Below are 9,694 nucleotides of genomic sequence, written 5' to 3'. Positions count from 1 at the left end.
AGGGTGGATGCATGTATCCTCGCTAACGGAGGATATTTTGAACATTTCCTGTAACAAAGTGTTTTGAAGAAGTCACGCTGGTACGTTCTGTTGCTGTGTGTTTCCATTCCATGATTAATGTGATTTGAAGAGAAGTAGTAAAATGAGCTCTAACATGGAAAGTAAGCGTTTCCGGACAAATGTCCACATAACATATTTTCTTTCTTTGTGTGTGAGGAATGTTTCCTGAAAGTTTGGCCGTACCTTTTTGTAACACCCTGTAGAGTCTCATTCCTACTGTTAGTAGTTATAAGTAATTATTTTTTGTTGTACTTTGTGCTACAGCTTTTTGTATCACTTTTCAGAGTTTAGAAATTGGATGCCTAGTTTGCTGTTTGTACGTAATAATTTTAACTGACCAAGGCTGAAAACTTATTAAAAATAGAATTAATGTTATAAAGCTCTTTAATTCCTACAATCAACATTGTTAAAGAAGACAGTTCACATTTTATATGTGTTTCTTTTTCGAAGAAACGATTTTGTCTAGGTTTGGTGCAATATTCCGTGAGACTGCTAACCTCAAAGAATTAGTCAAATTTTTATCGCCAAGTAATGAACGGTTCTTAGTTTTAGCAAACTTTAACAGGGAGAAAAAGCGCTCACAAATATATGTGGAATCAAACATTGACAGAACTTTGGCCGCGTGCTTGTGCAAAAGAGGATATTTCTCTCGTGGAAGACAACTGTAAAAGTCATTCAGAGTTTTACACGTAAGAAAGCGGTCCTTCAGGCGGATATCGCACTGCAGGTCAATCAGCTCTAGTTGAAGCACTTGTGAGACATCCCTTGCCCGAAGGGAAAACGGGCGAACAAATATATCTAAGGGCGGCTGAAGCTCACTTATCACCAAAAATCTGTTTTCAAACTATTCTTGTAATTCGAAAATGATTTGAACATAATCTGAAAAATCCACATCTTCGCTAACGCTGTCTAGTGCAGGAAAGTGACACCAATTCTTCTCGCGCAACTGTTTCACGAGATTTTCGCCTTGGGGTGAAATGTTGAAAGTATTTAAATGACGACTAAGATTACTCAAAAAAAGGCATATTCGCCACCCACATAGGATCACAAAGTAATTCTTCTGGACGTCCTTTCATTTCCAAAAAGGTATTTATTACGCCTCTCAAGGAGAAAAACCGATGAAGCACTTTTCCTCTGCTCAGCCATCTTACTTCGGCGTGGTAGGGGATGTCGGGGTATTCCGCTTCGATATCAGCCAGAAATTCTTTAAATTGGCGATGAGTGAGTCCATGCGATCGAAAATAATTAACCGTTCGGAGAACTGTGTCCATAACATTTTTTATGTTCACAATCTTCGCACAAAGTGCCTCCTGGTGTATCAGACAATGGACTGCCGCGAATAAGGAACAGCCGACTTCAGCCATTTTTGACCTGACAAAACTCAGAAATCCAGTGCGTATACCTCGTAGCTCAGGGGATCCATCCGTTGTTACACTGGTCAGGCGTTCCCATTTTAAACCCATTGACTCTAACACGTTTTCCACTGCTAGAAAAAAAATATCCAAACCCGTGGTTGTGTCTTTTAGTGGTATAAGGTCGAGAAATTCTTCTGTGACACGCAGATTGACGTCGATACCTCGAATGGATATGACGAGCTGATATATGTCCGCAACATCCGCGGACTCGTCAAGAGCGATGGAAAATGAAATGACGTTTGCCGCTCTCTCCATTAATTACTGTTCCAAATCTGAGGCTATATCTTCGACTCGGCGAGCAATATTTGAGGCGAAAGAGCTACTTTTTCCAATTTTTCCGTGAGGTCTGCTGGACAAATACAAGCCGCGGAACCGAGCGAGGTGGCGCAGTGGTTAGCGCACTGGACTCGCATTCGGGAGGACGACGGTTCATTCCCGTCTCCGGCCATCCTGATTTAGGTTTTCCGTGATTTCCCTAAATCGGTTCAGGCAAATGCCGTGATGGATCCTTTGAAAGGGCACGGCCGATTTCCTTCCCCATCCTTCCCTAACCCGAGCTTTCGCTCCGTCTCTAATGACCTCGTTGTCGACGGGACGTTAAACACTAAATCTCCTCCTCCTCTCCTCCCTCCTCCTCCCTCCAAGCCGCGGAGTCGACCAGGCAATTCTTGATGAGATTCCCAGCCGCAAAGGGTTTACCTGCTTTCGCAACTCTCAGCGAGCATTTGTAAGTTGTGCGCAAACTTTGCCCACCTGTTTCCTGCTCCAACCACGGCAAAAAAGAAAAAAAAAAACAATTTTGTACAATCCTGTTTTTTAAAACAGTTTTATCATTTTAACAATTGTTTCATTCATTGAAACTCAAATAAAAAATCTAACAAGAAAAGATTGGTTTTAGGTGCGTTTTCCCCCAGTTCCTCCAAAAAGCGGCCTTAGACGCTATCCAGGACAGCGAAATGTGGTCGCAAAATAAATTTTTATCTATTGGAATATCTGCGTTTTAATTAATTTAAAATATAGATCAAACTACAACATATGTTTTCCCATCCATAAAAACACAAATATACAAAACTGAAACTTTTTCTTAGGTCTGTGCGACGCGATTTAATGCAACCCAAATACAAAAATTAACCGAAAAGAAATGTTCCTTGTTGCTGACAATCTGATATTCGATAACTGGCACATTGCTAAGTGACAGATTATAAAATATAGTTTTATTTATCATCTTTATAAATTATAAAGAGTGATGTGATAGGAGACACTTACTTCACTATAATGCTGCTTGAAATTTTCTTTCAGGTCTTCAAGCTTTCACTGGCGCTCCTCTTGCGACAAATTTTCGAACTGATATTTGTGACAGGTATTAAAGTGGCGTTCAATCGAGTACTTTTTTAAATACGTGAGGTTCCGATGTTATACTGAACATTTGGCACGATTTTTGACTGCAGTACAAAGGAAATTAATTTCTAACTCGGGTTTATATAGTGCGGACTCGCCGCTCCTCTTTCTTTTTGTCTGCTGCTGTTGACCAACCATCTCGATCCACTGTAACCTTACGTCTGTTGCCTAACGGCTTTGTGTCGCTTTTGGCCGCTGCTGGCGCGTACAGGGGCGAGGCGCTGCGGACGGTCCGCACGGCCAGCTGAGCGACACGGCTCGGCCACTGCGACAACACACGAATTCGCCCGGGGCGCTGGCCGCGGGCGATCGCGGGCACAGTTTGGACGAGCCTGCTCTAGGAGGAAACCACGCATACTGTAACTGTGGCTGCGTGGTACAGCGCGCTTTAGGACGCAGAAGAATGTATAATTGAATAAATGGTCTGTAGCATGGAAACCATCCGTTTTCGGACATAAGTTCATTAGACCTTTCTTATTCCGTATGCTCTCATCGATCAATTCCTAGACTTTGTACACGGTAGAAAAAAATCGCCCTGTATACAACAAAAATAAATTTGTCCTTCTTTTACACACTTTGACACTCCGACTTAATCAGAAGAAAATTTATTATCAAGGGTTTAGAAGTCTCTGCACTTATTGCTTCGGATGCTCAGCATCCTCCTCTGCACTTGAAGTGTGATGTTCGGTAATGGCTTGGTTAGTAAATCAGCCTGCTGGTCCTTGAGTGGAAGATAATCCAGTACAAGTTCATCCCCCTTGTACTTACTGAGCAAAAAAATGGTTCAAATGGCTCCGAGCACTATGGGACTCAATATCTTAGGTCATAAGGCCCCTAGAACTTAGAACTACTTAAACCTAACTAACCTAAGGACATCACACACACCCATGCCCGAGGCAGGATTCGAACCTGCGACCGTAGCAGTCCCGCGGTTCCGGACTGCAGCGCCAGAACCGCGAGACCACCGCGGCCGGCTGAGCACAAAATGATAATTCACATCAATGTGCATACTTCTTTGATGAAACTCCTGTTTTTAGTAAGTCTCACTGTACTTAAATTGCCAATGTAGTACGTTGTTTTGTGTTAAAAGCCAAGTCATTGAAAAAATTCTTAACCCAAACAATGTCTTTCACTGTCCGACCGGCCGCAGTATATTTCGCCTCACTTATAGTGGCCGCTAACAGTTGTTGCTTGTTGAAGTAACAGTTCTATAGTGGATTCACCAAGGTTTAACAACCCATCAGTTGCGAGGCTCTTTGTTTCTACATCATCAGCACATTTAATTTTTATGTTTTGAAGGAAAATAAAGTCCGTAGTCCGTGTTGCCTTCAATACCAAAAAAATGGTTCAAATGGCTCCGAGCTCTATGGGACTCAACATCTTAGGTCATAAGGCCCCTAGAACTTAGAACTACTTAAACTTAACAAACCTAAGGACATCACACACACCCATGCCCGAGGCAGGCTTCGAACCTGCGACCGTAGCAGTCCCGCGGTTCCGGACTGCAGCGCCAGAACCGCGAGACCACCGCGGCCGGCTGAGCACAAAATGATAATTCACATCAATGTGCATACTTCTTTGATGAAACTCCTGTTTTTAGTAAGTCTCACTGTACTTAAATTGCCAATGTAGTACGTTGTTTTGTGTTAAAAGCCAAGTCATTGAAAAAATTCTTAACCCAAACAATGTCTTTCACTGTCCGACCGGCCGCAGTATATTTCGCCTCACTTATAGTGGCCGCTAACAGTTGTTGCTTGTTGAAGTAACAATTCTATAGTGGATTCACCAAGGTTTAACAACCCATCAGTTGCGAGGCTCTTTGTTTCTACATCATCAGCACATTTAATTTTTATGTTTTGAAGGAAAATAAAGTCCGTAGTCCGTGTTGCCTTCAATACCAAAAAAATGGTTCAAATGGCTCCGAGCTCTATGGGACTCAACATCTTAGGTCATAAGGCCCCTAGAACTTAGAACTACTTAAACTTAACAAACCTAAGGACATCACACACACCCATGCCCGAGGCAGGATTCGAACCTGCGACCGTAGCGGTCACGCGGTTCCAGACTGAAGCACCTAGAACCGCATGACCACACCGGCCGGCTGCCTTCAATACATTTCATCAACATTTTCAGAGAATTCCAACGAATTTTCTTTGGTTTCTCAAGATGCTGGCTGGGCACTGTTGTCTGCGAAGCTAATGCCGGCCGTGTTCCTACTGACTAATACACCAGACTACCCACACCTTGTCTATACGGAACACTGGACATGTCCTTATGTGCGTTTTTATGCACGTCAGCACAAATCTGATGATGGTGCTGGCGCTGTTACAGGATTAACATCATCAATGCTAAAGGAGCTTAGAACGTTCTTTGTGGCATTTAAATGAGAGGGAAATGTGAGACGTAAGACGAGCGAATCTGTTAGGATTGTATCCATATTTGGCGTTAATATGTAATGGCAGCAGACGACGGAAGCGAGTTCCTTTGTTAAGGGCACAACATCGCCTGCAGCCTCTGTCCTGGGCTCGTGACCATATCTGCTGCATCCTAAACGACTGGAAAACCGTGGGGTGCTCAGATTAGTCCCCTTCGAGTGTGACAAAGATCCCAAGAAGCCATGGAACCAAGTTATCAACAAGGCACTCTGCTTCATGATGGTGTGGGCTGTGTTCGCATAGAATGGAATGGGTCCTCTTAATATTCGGCTACTTGGACACCAAAGATGTTTGGTCTCACATGCAGTTCCCCTTCATCGAAATGTCTTGGCTCAAACTCGTCTAGGGGTTGAACTGCTCGTCTTCAATTAGACACATGTGACCCTTTGGTTACATTGTGTAGCTGATGGCAAGTTTGCGAAATACAAAATTTATATAACATATAATAACAGTGATAATAATATCGGGAACTAAATTAACGACCTATAAATGATATAGGCCACACAGTTGCGATTTGGTTAGAATAATGTTTATTCAGACAGCAAACTAATAGCTCAAAATGGTTAAAATGGTGAGAGGTGGCATGAGCCCCCTCTCATATTTCTATCTTACGATTCTCCTCTCTAATTGCATGCGGTGGAAAGTTGCTATTCCTTCACACGCGGACTTCCCACGCAGCGTCTCTCGTCACCCAGGTGGTCCGGTGACAGGTGGGCTCTGCCGATCTTGAAAGGGTAAGCCGACGGGTGTGAGGGAGTCGAGTGAATGCTTTCCAGACGCCGACATTGTCAAAAGACACGCCCGGAGGGGCCTGAAGTAGCGGCTGGGCTAGAGATTCCGTTACTTCACAGAAACTTAGCGAAAACACTTTCTGGTGGGCTACCAGCGAGGTGTGGGAATGACTTGTGTACCCAGGCAGTTGTGGTGGGAAAATTCCCGCGCTTTCTGCAAAATAGTAACTGTGATTGGCTTGCTCAGGGCATAGCTCCGTGACGTAGCAAAATCAGCGCAGAAATTGGCGCCAAGAATCTCCATTGGTGGAATGGTAGTGCTTCGGCAATAGAGTGGAATTTTCTGCAGGTTTTCAAGTTGCTGATTGGAACATTTAACCACGGCCACTGTCGTGAGGGTGGGAATGTTCTGAGTTCGGTTTGTACGGGTGCTCTGGTGGGAGTCGGCTCTCGCCTTTCAGTCGGAGTAGGTTACAAGACTGAGCTCTCACTGCTCTGGTCAGCCTGCTTCCGTTGGCTGTCTAATATACGTTTATTTAATTGTAACTGCTTGACGAAGTTGCTGAAGTTTCGACTTCAACGTAACTTTCCGAGTACAGTTGGCAATTGAGCGTTCTGCGTACAAGAGGCCTAAGTTGTCTGCCTTGAGCAGTTTAGGCTAAGTTGACTGTATCGGAGTTACTGTGTGACTTCGCTTGTTAAAATCAATCACTGTACCATCAGTGATTGTGTGGCGAGCCTTCTTCGTCTCCCTCAGAGGCGCATTTGTGTTGCTAGGAAGTCTTTAGTCTGGAACAACCAGACGAGGACAATTTGTTTCGGGCTATACTCGCGACATTATCATCACCATGACGGGACGTCGAAGCAACCAGCCATCGCTTCCAGTACGCCAGATCGTGTCCTTGCAGCTAAGAAGACAGCTTGGTAATGTACGTCCGCAGCACCGGCACAGCAGGCATTTTTGCTACGGGATAATCAGAGCTCAGCAGAGCGCGCCTGTTCGTCTTTTCTAACTTTGTTCTATCTTGGGTGTTCATTGTCTGAGTTCTCACTAATGTAGCAGCAATTAATGTTGGGTTAGCTGTGTGTCTCTCGTAAGATTTGAGTTGCTAGGAATTGGCTCCACATACCACTTTGTCATAAACGTCACAATCTAGTTTAGGGACAACTTCACCTTCACAGCGTTTATTTGAGTATCCAATTTGAGCCAATTTGATGTATTGTAAATGTTTCATGTGTTTTTGTTTATTATTTTGTGTTTAGTCTTAATAAATCATATTGTTATCGTGGACAGAACTTTCATTCTGTTAATCGGTAGAACAACCCTATCATTTCTCACTACGTTAATGAAACCTTCCTTTATTTAACTTATTTATCAAATTAAATTATTGCAGGTGCCAAACTCTTTTCTACTCCACTTGCAGGGTTGATTACAGTCAGTTCGCGTATCTTTTTAATCCATGTGCAACAGCAAAAGTCGGAGTTAGAATAGGGGGGCTTAGAGCATCATTTACATATGTAGATTCTAGAAGAATTTAGTGTTAAATACACTGCTAGCCCCGGCACCTCGCAATGGCTCTGAGCACTATGGGACTTCTGAGGTCATCAGTCCCCTAGAACTTAGAACTAATTAAACCTAACTAACCTAAGTACATCACACACACCCATGCCCGAGGCAGGATTCAAACCTGCGACCGAAGCAGTCGCGCGGTTCCGGACTGAAGCGCCTACAACCGGTCGGCCACCGCGACCGGCAAAACTAATAGCATTTAGAGTTACTGTTACACTCGAGCGCATATCAGTTGACACTGTTCGATCATTCACAATCTTATCGCGAAACACAAGTCCAATACTCCACCTCGTTATTTACACGAAAAGTTAGAATTCACACATGGCGCGCCGGCCTGGTGGCCCAGCGGTTCTAGGCGCTACAGTCTGGAACCGCGTGACCGCTACGGTCGCAGCTTCGAATCCTGCCTCGGGCATGGATGTGTGTGATGTCCTTAGGTTCTAAGTTCTAGGGGACTGAGGACCTCAGCAGTTAAGTCCCATAGTGCTCAGAGCCATTTGAACCATTTTTTTTTTTTTTTTTTGTGGAGGAAATGATGATTTGATGTTTAACTAGAAATACTGATAATTTAAATTTACTATATATTTTAAGCAAATAAAGTTACAGAGTTGATATTTAGTAAATTTATCATTTTAATGATGCACTTCTATATGAAACGTCGATCGTTAAGATCGACCAAAGTGTTCAGATTTTAGCATTCAGCTCTTTGTTACAAAACTTCATAATTTCACTTTAACAGTAAATCCTAAACTATTATAGATATTCAAGTTTTATTGGGATGATCATGAAAATTTATGAAGGATCGTAGATTAAAATTACTGTGGCTTCATTCCCTGTTGTACTACAGAATTAAATAGTTTCCATTAATGTTTCCCATTATGGCCAATCTTAGGTCCACCATATTTAACACTGTTGTCTCCTTGGCCACAACCAGCTTCTACGGGGTTTCCCTATGACGTAGGTTCTTGCCTGTCTCACTCGCACACTACAGATCTTAGGCCTCATTCAGCACAATACACTGTTTCCCCATCTCGTGGAGAATCTGCGCTCTTTGTGGCATTTAAATGAGAGGGAAATGCTCGTTAGCTCACATGGTGTGGGCTGTGTTCGCATGGAAAGGAATGGATCCTCTTGATATTCGGATACTTGGAGACTATCTGCAGCCATTCATGGACGTCATATTCCCAAACAACGATACAATTTTTATAGGCCACAATGAGCTATGTCACCAGACCACAACTGTTCGCGATTGGTTTGTAGAACATTCTGGACCATTCGAGCGAATGGTTTGGCCATCCAGATCGCCCGATATGCATCCTACCGAACATTCATGGGACATAATAGAGAGATCAGTACGTGCACGAAATCCTGCGCCGGCAACACTTTCGCAATTATGGACGGCTGTAGATGCAGCATGGCTCAATATTTCTGCAGGGGACTTCCAACGAATAGTTGAGTCCGTGCAATGCCGAGATGCTGCACTACACCGAACAAAAGGAGGTCCGACACGATATTAGGAGGTGTCCCTTGACTTTTGTCACCTCACTGTACTTTCTGAATGCAACTCGTATAGTTCCCGATCCTGGGGAGGCGAGGGGATTCGAAACGTCCCTTTCGTCTCTGCTCGGAACTTCGGTGGCGTCTTGCGGAAAGTGACTGGGCCGCGGCCAGCGTGCACACTCTCTTGGCGATGTGCGGCACGTGGGACAAATTTAGCGGTGTACTGCTGCGCAGATTTAATAGAAATGTTGATTGACAGACTTGGATTGTCTTTCTGCATTCCTACTCATGTATAATCAATTGAAATAGGGTTCGTTAATCTCGTTTCTTGATACTGCAAAGTACATATTTAGAAGCCATGTAGCAATTCAACCACTTTTATAAAGTTTTTATTAAAAATTAAACTCCTCCAGCTGTACTTAAGATTTCATATTTATTTGGCTACTAGTTTCGACGTTGCGTCAACGCCATCTTCAGGCCCTATATAACGCACCACACATAAAACAAACAATGTGAGACATCAGTAGTCTGTGAGCTATTGTACAAAATAAATATATTATAAACATATTATATAAAGGATGAATT

The sequence above is a fragment of the Schistocerca cancellata genome, chromosome 9, assembly GCF_023864275.1.
Source record: "Schistocerca cancellata isolate TAMUIC-IGC-003103 chromosome 9, iqSchCanc2.1, whole genome shotgun sequence".
Classification (NCBI taxonomy): Eukaryota; Metazoa; Arthropoda; class Insecta; order Orthoptera; family Acrididae; genus Schistocerca; species Schistocerca cancellata.
The sequence above is the reverse complement of the archived record's forward strand: the minus strand, read 5'-3'. Positions refer to the sequence as shown.